Raw genomic sequence first — 10,129 nt, forward strand, 5'->3', positions numbered from 1 at the left:
CAATTTATTCCTATTTCATATCAGTTTCATTTATGTGGTGCAGTGAGTGTTAGCATCACAGTGTAACTACACAGTCTGATTCTATCTGATTGTGGCAACGTTCCATAATGAACATTTCACTCTTCAGTTCTACATTAACAAGCGAGTATAATTTGAATGGTCCACTTGTGAAACTCAATTATTCCAAATATCCTATGGGGAAAATGAAGGATTCATGGAGAGAAATGCAGTAAAGGTTACTGTGGAAAGCAACAGGATAAAATGGCTCCTCATATACTAAAGCAAACATTTATTTATATGTGGTGTTGATCTGACCTGTAACAAGTATTTCTGCTCTCTTCTGCACTTCAAAGACAGTGGTGGGGGCACTATTAATCTCCTGTTGCACCTGCTTGAATTACTGTAGTGTATGCAGTGCAGGTGTTTCCCTTGTGAAATGCGAGTTCTGGGATTTAGAGCCAGCAATGGTGAATAAATGGTGACTAATTTCCTAGCTGGTCCTGTGTGTGCTGTGAATCTGCAGACAAAAGGGAATTTACACTTCTGCTTCTGGGTGGTAGAGTCACAGGTTTTTCAGTTGGTGTCAAAGGAGCCTTGTTGAGATACTGCTTGTGTCTTTATATTCAGAAAAAGAACTGTATGGCAAACGACGAATGTCTTACCTTACTAGCTTTGTTTTGAATAGTAATGAATTTGTGATTGGGGGAGCAGAGAATGAGTTAGCACACAAAGCCTCCGGCCTCCTTTTATAACTCCAGTATTTATGTGACTGCTCCTGTCAGTGGAGACACTCAGGTTATTGGTAGAAGAGAACTGAGCATTGGCAACATTGTGGAATATCAAGTGATAGTGTTTAGAGATGATCACTTCCAGGCACCTGTATTTGGCGTGTATTTTGTGTTATTTGCCATTACGCCTGAATTATTCTGTGTACTGGAAAGATCTGCTTAATTGTCAGATGGGTTGAAGAAAGGAACTGAACATTGCACAATCAATAGTGAAAAAAAAAACACTTCTGGCATTATGATAAGTGGAAAGTCATTGAAGAACCATTTGGATAGAGCGATGACTGTTTCTGGAGTGCACGTCATCATTATTGCAGCTTTGTGCCCCTTGGCCTCTTTCCCATCGAGAGCAACAGTCCAGTCTTGTAATCATGTGGTGTGAACCAAAGTGGCCCAAAATAGATTTCTGTGATAAAGAGGACTTCATGGCATAGGGCACAGAATGGAGAGTCTGAATTGTAACATCTACTTGGCACTCCTAGTTGATGATATTTGCAAGTATTTTAGCTTTGTAAGAGGGACATTATTTTGTTTGGCCTGGAAGCCCACAAATCAGCAGAGGCCAATTGTCTAGAGCACAGCTGAATTTAGAAAAAGCCTGGATTATGTACACAAAGCTTATAAGGGAACTCTGGCTCCTCCAGTTCATGCAATGATGCACCATCACAAACCAATTTTGGAATTTTTCCTGCTCATTTGGCACCACTGGACTAAGTATACACTTCATATGTGTATGTATATCTGTAGTTAATTATGCAGATCATTATCCTGCAAAAAATTATTTGAAGTAGAAGAGCAAATTGTTTGTTTTTAATAGCCTGGGTAAGCACTGCAAATTGGGTGTCACTGGGATAGCCAACATCTTCCATTCAATTGGTATTTGTCAATATTTTGTTTTTACAGCTGTCAAATTGTCTTCCTGAATTGAGTTTCTACCCAATTTATCTCAGGGAGAGAAAAACCAGAAACCTTTCTCATTGCTAAACCATGGTGGACTTGCCTGCATGTCCACATACTTCTATAATACAGGGTAACTGAAAATGGGGATAAGGCCTGGCCTATGATCTCCTCCACAATCGGGTGGGAAGTAACCAGTTATAAAGTGGATACAACTGGGTACAATTCTTAACTAGAGATGCTTACAAGTGAGCAAGAAGTGTGTCAGGCATCCTGCCACGCAGGGCCTGGTTAAGGTTCCTTGACATGTTTCCTGTCTGCTGTGATTGCGCGTGATAAGTCTGCCTCCTTCCAACACTCATTGGAGCCCTGCTTAAAATTGGGATACCTTTATTTTGGTGTTGTGTACTCTATTCTGAAACATTCTTTTTACAAGAATGAGCCTGCTTTTACAAATGTGAATTTTCGCCATCTAGGTATGGAAGTGGCTAGAATCAATAGATCTAGGAGCTTCATCCACTGTGACTGGGTTCATGTAGGAAATGGCTCAATGGTAAATAAATATTTTCCCAAATCTCTTAGTAAAACTGACAATAGTTTTTTCTTCAGCAGTTCGAATGACCCTTTTTTAATTCATACTCTCACCAATAATCATCTGAACATCAGGAAAAAAGCAGCTATGCCACTAAGATGACCAGGAGCAAGAAGACACCAGTAGCTGGATCTTCCTTTTCAATTTGCACACCATCCTTATTCGTAAAAAAAAGGTGTTCCTTCACAATTGGTGGATCCAAATCCTATAACTCCCTATACAATAATGCTGTGAGAAAGATTGTAATAAATGCTAAGCTTTCCATATCAGGTAAATCATTAACAAAAAAAAACATTTTCCTCAATTCCAAAGGCATTCTTATTTTACGTGTTGGCATCCATTGTACAGGTGATATTTTAGTAAGCAGTATCAAGTCTATCGGCAGTTCAAATATGCATTACGTAGGAGGCTAGGAGTTGACCTTATATAGATACAATAAAATTGTGAGTCTTATAGGTAAGGTGAATGTTCACATTTTTTCCCCACAGTAAAGGAGTCTAAAGCTACAGGATGGAACTATAAGGTGAGAGTAGAAGTATTTAAAAGAGATGTAAAGGTCAAGTTTATTTTCATACAAAGGGTAGTGGATATATGGAAGGAATGGCTAGAGAAATTTGGACAGATCGCTACAATTTCAATGTTTAAAACTCATATATAGTGAAACCTGAACTCGCGTGTTCAGAGGGATGTGGGCCAAGCAGAGGCAAATGGGACTTGCTCATATTGGTCACATGGCCGGCCTGTATGAATTGGGCCAAAGGGTCTGCTGTACAGACCTATGACTCCATGCATGAAACAGCAATGTAAAAATGAGTGGATTTTCACAAGTCATTTTCACATACACCTCAGACTTATGCATTCTTTGTTCCAATCCATTTTTTTAATGTACACCGATTTATAGAACAATCTCCTTTTGAATCTGCTCATCAGATATCAGGAGTTCCTCAGACAGGGAACTACTTCTACAAATACAAATTCCACCCTACAACTAACACTCCAGTCCGTTGCGTCTTCAGAGCAGAAATTTTACTCTTAAATTTGAAGTAATATACGTAAATGTACCAAATTTATTGAAGTAAATTTGCAAAGTCAGAAACTGTCATAGATAAATACAACAAAATTAACTTCTTTCCAGTATTCTTATTGTTAAATAAAAAATATTAATAGTTTGAATGAGATATATTATATACATACATTCTTAACATTGTGGATGTAAAGTATGATTTGTCATAGTCCAAAGGTTAACTTTTTTTTGCAATACTGCTCACCACTTAGAGGTCAGCCATCTTTTTCTAATTAATGAGAACAATAAGGATTTTTTTTCCGCAGAAGTTTAATCAGATTCAGATAGTAGCACACTTCAAGATAGATGACAAGTTGGACATTAATATTAATATATTTCATAATGCATTAATGCGGTGTAGATTATGGTATTGTCAAAGACATGTTATATTATGTTTTTACCCATGGAGAAATGTTCATATTGCTATCTTTATAAAATATTCTATTGCTGCTGATTGTAGAGTTCTGGATATCTTTTACAATTTGCCTCAGATTAAGTTTTCCCTATTGTTTGGCCATTAATAGCTATGCAGTGATTATTAACGGAAATATCCTTACACAACGAACAGCGAGAGATTTCCATCTATTATTTGGTGTACATTTTGTTGGCTGATGCATTCTTTGATTCCCTCTGAATAAACTCAGGATTCTTATTTAACACTGATGAGATTGTATAAACTTCAGTTAACTAACTGACTTTATAAATGTATCTACTCTGCAAGAATAATAGACATCAGGAAAATATTTAAGATAAAGAAAATCTAAATGAACACACTACCTATATTTGCTCATTATGGAATTCAGAAAACAAATTTGTAGGGATGAAATTATGCCACAGAATTATAACTGGAATAAATAGATTTTTGAAAACCCCAATAGTTAATGTTGTTATTGTACTATTTATATGCAGTACATTAGTTTGATATGTCATCGCATAGAGAATGTGTTTTAATAGATTTTGTTGCCAGGTTCAATAAATTACCTTCTAGATTAAGGTTTTTGAGTTGTAATTTTATTTAAAATAATTTCCACTTGAAACTTTGGCAATGACAGTACCAGTACACTTTATCTTTGTAATTTTTTTGTAGCTTTGAGAGAGAAATCTAGTGGTCATATCCAACAGTGGGCATCTCATTTTACTATTTCTGATATCAACATCCTGATAGAAATGGTGACATGAGTTGTTCAAGGCTTGGCAGCCCATAAGAGTCCTTACTGGAGATAATAATCAAGCGATGGAGATGGCAGTCTGGGAAATCAATGTATCCAACACAGCACAACTACAAGAATTACTTACACTTACAATCACTCAAACATGGCACTTCGTATAGACCCATTATCACACAGTCACCAACATGTATCCCTCGGTTTTGTAAAATAAAATAATACACAAACGTAGTGATGGTAAATGTATGTGCAGTGTAATTGAAGAGCTGAATAAACCTCTTGCACATATTCTACCAGCTCTTTGAGTGCCATTGTATTTCTCTACAGGCTCTGCAATTCTCTGCAAGCACATACATTACAAATTGATAACATGTTTGAACAGTCATAAGGAAACAAATATTCAAGGCCTGTCAACATGTGTGAGTGAACATTTCATGGGTGTCTGGAAAATTACTGCAATTTATTTAATTTTGACCTCATGTAGAGATTAAATCAAGACTATAGGAACAGTATTGTGAGAAAAAATGGTGATTACAGAAGGAACAGTGACTTATCACACAATAAACAATGCCAATTAAATGTAAAATGGGAGTAGGACAAAATGGTGGTTCAGACACATGGTGGTTATAGTGAAAGCTTTGGTGAATATAGATAAGTATGCAAGCCTCTCAGGTCATTTATCACATGCGCCAAACTGCTTTTACAGTAAAAAAAAAGCAGAAATTGAAAGGGACAGTGAGAATATGCCTGAGTAAAATGATGCTATATGGGAGCAGAAGAACATCTTTTTTTAAGTGAAATAGGTTCAGAATTGCACACTCTACTTGCAAATAGTTTAATACTACAAAAAGCAAAAGATGTTTAATTTGGTCAATGGTAGAGAACTACAGGATAATTTCAATGCTACATTGTCAGAGATTGTGGAGAGCTACAAACTTGGAGCTAGCAATCAAATGTGAGCAAGCCTGTTTCCTCATTGAATGAACTGTGTATGACCAGTTTCTTTCAGTTTAGTCATGAGTAAATTCAATTTATGTTTTTAAATGCACAGAAACTCCTTCCTGGATTTTCATGGAAAAATGTGAACATTGATGTGAATAGAGGTTAGTGACCAGTAGTCTTCTTCAGGGATCTCTTCTGGGGTTCCTGCTCTTTGTGATTTTTATAAATGACTTCAATGAGAAATTGAGAGAGTGTGTTAGTAAGTTTGCAGATGGCATGAAGCTTGGTGGTGTAGATAGCATGGAAGGTTATCGTAGCTTTCAATGGGACATTGATAGGATGCAGAGCTGGGCTGAGAAGTGGCAAATGGAGTTCAATCCAGAAAAGTGAGAAGTGCTTTGAAAGGTTGAACTTGAAGACAGAGTACAGTCTTCATGGCAGGATTCTTAACAGTGTAGATGAACAGAAAGATCTTGGGGTCCACATCCATAGATCCCTAAAGTTTGTTGCGCTAGTTAATAGGGCAATTAAGGAGACATATGGAGTTTTGGCTTTCACTAGTTGAGGTACTGAGTTCAAGAGCCGTGAGGTAATGTTGCAGCTCTAGAAAACTCTAGTTAGATCACACTTGGAGTACTGGGTTCAGTATTGGTCATCTCATCATAGGAAGGATGTGAAAGGTTTAGACTGGATGCAGAGGAGATTTACTAGATCACTTCCTTGATTAGAAAGCATGCCTTATGAAGAAGGATTGAGCAATCTAGGACTTTACTATTTGGAGTGAAGGAGAATCAAAGGTGAATTGACAGAGTTGAGAAGAAGCATAGATAGAGTGGACAGCCACAGACTTTTTCCCAGGGCAGAAATGACTAATACAAGGGGGCATACTTTTAAAGTGATGGATGAAATGTATAAGGGAATGGTAGAGGTAGGTTTACACACAGAGTGGTAGGAGCATGGAACACACTGCCAGGTGAGGTGGTAGGAGCAAATACATTTAAGATATTTGAGAGACTCTTAGATAGGCACAAGAATGAAAGAAAAATGGGGGCTATGTGAGAGGCAAGTGTTAAACTGATTTTAAATTAGGTTAAAAGTGTGGCACAACATTGTGGACCAAAGGGGCTGTACTGTGATTTTTGAACAGATTACTAAGATGAAGGCAGCTGGTAGAAGTGAATGTAGATATATAAGGCAAGTCCCACATAGTCAGCTGGTATTGGAAGTTACAGTAGGTTTTTTGGAATTCAAGATATTTTTGCAAATTGGATCCAAATTTTGACAGAGGGTAGTGTTGGGAGATTGTTTGTATAGCTGGAAATCTGTAACATATGGTGTACCTCAGGAGTCAGTGATTGGACAATTGTTGTTAGTCATGTATGTAAGTGGTTTGGATGAGAATGTCTGTGGTCTGATAAGTGAGCTTACTGATTACTTGAAGACTGATGATGTTGCAGATAGAGAGAATGATTGTCTAAGGTTACAGAGGGACATAAATCAGCTGAAAAAGTGGGTGGAATGGTGACAGATTGAATTAATCCAGACAAATGTGAACTAATGCATTTTGGATTAAACATAAAGTAGCAGGGGTATGAAGCAAGCAAGTTAAATGCCTACTTTACCGTTCTCTCCACTTGTGTCTTCATTTGCAGAGATTTTGAACTTGCACCTCCAGGACCTCCTGTGCAACAATGTCAGTTTCTCAATGTCAGCAAGACCAAGGAGCTGATGATTGACCTCAGAAGGAGGAAACATACAGGTCTTGAGCCAGTCATCATCAACATGTCAGAGACAGAGAGGGTCAGTTTCATCATCATTATGTGCCGCATTGTGTGATGTAGGCAAACATGGTCTCATAACCATGATTGTTCTTGGCAAATTTTTCTTGAGAAGAGGTTCATAATTACCTTCTTCTGGGCAGAGTCTTTACAGCCCCCGCCATTATCAATACTCTTCAGAGATTATCTGTCTGACATCAGTGCTCGCATAACCAGGATTTGTGCTATTCTCTAACTGCTCATACGACCATCCACCACCTGCTCCGATTGCTTCACATGACCCTGATCAGGGGCTACACCATGCCCAAGGGTGGCGTGCAGGCTAGCGGAGGAAAAGAGCACCCTACACCTCCTTTGGTAGAGACCGACATCCACAGGGTCAGCAACTTCAAATTCCTTGGTGTTAGTATTTCAGGGGACTTGTCTTGGGCACAGCTCACGTGCAATTATGAAGAAAGCATGACAGCACCTCTACTTCCTTAGGAGTTTGTGAAGATTCGGCATGACATCTAAATCTTTGACAAACTTCTATAGATGTGTGGTGGAGAATATATTGACTGCATCACACAAATGCCCCGAATGGAAAATTTGACAAAAAGTATTGGATATGGCCCAGTCATCGTGGTTAAAGCCCTCTGCACCATTGAACACATCTGCTTGGAGCATTGTCGCAAGAGGGCAGGAACAAGGTACAGGAGCCTTAGGATTCACACCACCAGGTTTAAGAACAGTTATTACCCTTCAGCCATCAGGCTCCTGAACCAAAGGGAATATCTTCACTCAGCTTCACTTGCCCTGTCACTGAAATGTTGCCACAACCTATGGACTTATTTTCAAGGACCCTTCACCTCACATTCTCAATATTTATTGCTTATTTATTATTATTATCATTATTTCTTGTACCTTTTTGTATTTGTACCATTTGTTGTCTTTCACATGCTGATTGTACACCAAGCTGTTGCAGTCTTTCATTGATTCTATTATGGTTATTGGATTTATTGAGTGTGCCCGCAAGAAAATTAATCTTGGGGTTTGTATATGGTGACATTTATGTACTTTGATAATAAATTTACTTTGAACTTTGACCAAAAACTGGCTTTAAACCAAACAATTAACAAGAGGTAATATTAATTATCTGTTTTACCTCATTTACTTGCAAAGTTACAAGAGCCAAAGTTTTCGCCGAATTAGATTTGTCATTTGCGTGCACAGCTGAATGTAAATAGTGTAAGTCAGCAATATTTAACAACCGATACACAAGAGTTTTTACTCCGACACAAAACTACTTGTTCTATGAAGATCTTTCAACCTACATTGGACAAGGTACTGCAAGATATATATCTTTGTCTCTGCAATTAAGCTGTTACACTAAGGAAGAAAATCTCCCAATATCACAGGAGTTCAGACAGCTGCATGGACACAATGCAAAGATCAATAGAAGTGAATGTGCATTCATATAGAAAGATGTCTTTTATGGTGGGCACCAAACAGATCCGAATGAGCTGCAAGAGTATGAAAAAGCAGTTGTAGGCAAACCTGAGAACATTGAGGAACTTATATAATTTCTTTGCTTGGTACAGCACTATTCTAGATTCCTGCAATTCATATACATAGCAACTACCAAAGAAGGGTGAAAAATGGACAATGGTCAAGGAATAATAAATGGTATATAACTCTTGTTAGAAGAGTCTGACAAGTAAGTCCACTGAGAATAAATACGTACACTTAAATGGGTATGTGATCTTTCAAATTGTGGATTCAGAGCTGAAAACTGTTACATATTGAATCATGGTCAAAATGAAAAAAACAATTTTGGTTGCATTAAGTACATAAACAAAGTGTGTGAGAAATTATTTTGATGTTGACAAAGAAGCACAAGGAACTTTCTTCAAAGTTAAAATTTTATTAATTCCTTCCACCCTCCAGAGCATAATATCATAAGCTTTCAAGAGCAATTCTTAGTCCTCTGGCGATATTGCCAATGTTTATAAAGCCAAGGTGGGCATACTCTTATTTCAAAATCAAATCAAAAAGTTTGAAATAAAATACGATTTCAAAAGTGTTTTTGTATGAGAATTCAGATAGTATAAAAATAAAAGTCTCATCTTCGTATTAAAACTGCTAGATTTTTTTTGACTACAGCAGCAAGAAAAGACAAATAGGTATGGTTTTAAAAAAGTACTTGAAAAACATTAAAAGGGTGGACTAAATTAAAAAAAAGTCTCAATGTAAACATGAGACACTACCACATCTAGCAATATAAATTATCAATAGAACAAACATACAAAATGAGGGCACAGCGTTACCATACCAAATATATTGCGATGACAATTTTTAAAAGTGCTTCAAATTAAATATTTCTCATATTATGGGCCTGATGGTAATATCTGGAATGTTGGCATGGGTTTGACAAAGATCCTGAAAGCTAGTACACAAAGTTGATATATTTCAAGTTTGCATAAATTAGCCAGTGAATACCCATGCTATATGAACCAGAAGTCATTAATGGTCAAACACGAGGAAATCTGCAGATACTGGAAATTCAAACAACACTCACAAAATGCTGGTCAGTTAGTTCTGACGAAGGGTCTTGGCCCAAAATGTCGAAAGTGCTTCACCTTATAGATGCTGCCTGGCCTGCTGTGTTTTCCAGCATTTTGTGTGTGTCATTAATGGTCCTTAGCTTTGTTCTCGATTTCATGACTTACAGACCACAGTCAGTTTGGATTGGCAACATTTCTGCACAGTCTCCATCAGCACAGGTGTGTGCTTAGCCTTCTGTTCTACTCACTTTATGCTTATGACCATGAGGCTAAGCACAGCACCAAAGCCATATTTAAGCTCACTGACGACAACACTGTTCTTGGCCAAATCCAAGGTACTGATGAATCAGCCTATTGGAGACA

The sequence above is a fragment of the Hypanus sabinus genome, chromosome 19 (genome assembly GCF_030144855.1).
Source record: "Hypanus sabinus isolate sHypSab1 chromosome 19, sHypSab1.hap1, whole genome shotgun sequence".
NCBI lineage: Eukaryota > Metazoa > Chordata > Chondrichthyes > Myliobatiformes > Dasyatidae > Hypanus > Hypanus sabinus.